The following is a 768-nucleotide window of genomic DNA, read 5'->3' on the forward strand; positions in this document are numbered from 1 at the left end:
CCCCGGCCCAGCAGCAGGGAGCTCCCAGCCCCGCTTCCTGACTGCGGTCACAGGGCTGGTGCTGGCAGATCCTTATCCCCCAGTGCCAGCTCCCAGGTCACTGGGCGTTGCTGGGAGAGGGCTCTGGTGCTGCAGCGCCCGGAGATACCAACCTCCTAGCCCCGATGTCCCCTTGCGACCACAGAGCAGGGCCTGGGAGCTTCCTGTTGCTGGGGCAGGGGGACATGGGCTCCAGTGGCGTCTGAGAGCAGGGAGCAACCTTTCCAGACCCTGCTGCCCGGAGCACATTTGCTCCCCGTTGGCCGTGTACACGTGCTCTACCGTGCAGCACGTGACAGAGAGCAACTCTGCTCCTTGTAATTCTAGGTAGCAAAACTACTCGTGACAAGATCACACGACGGCGCAGCGTCCGCCCGTGTAGACGGCGACTCTCACTGCGCAGTCCTTGGCTCTCAACCGGAGTGCCGACGCGCCCGCCGGGAACCAGGCGCAGCACGCAGCTGGCAGGCAGGGAGGGAAAGGGACCCAAAGGACGTTGTTCACACAGCCGGTCCTTCAGGGGTGCAAGCCCCTGCCCCCAGGGGTGCAAATCCCTGTCCCCAGGGGTGGGGGCAGCTGAGCGCGGCCGCATGCAAGAGGGGAGCGGACACAACGCGGGAGGAAAGGGGCTGGGAGTCGCATCCCAGACCCGGGAGCTGCGCGGGGACAGGGGCAGGAGCCTGGGCAGCGCGGACCCCGCTCCGCCCCAGCCCAGCTCAGGGCGGCTTT

Source organism: Alligator sinensis, unplaced genomic scaffold (genome assembly GCF_000455745.1).
Source record: "Alligator sinensis unplaced genomic scaffold, ASM45574v1 scaffold532_1, whole genome shotgun sequence".
Lineage (NCBI taxonomy): Eukaryota > Metazoa > Chordata > Crocodylia > Alligatoridae > Alligator > Alligator sinensis.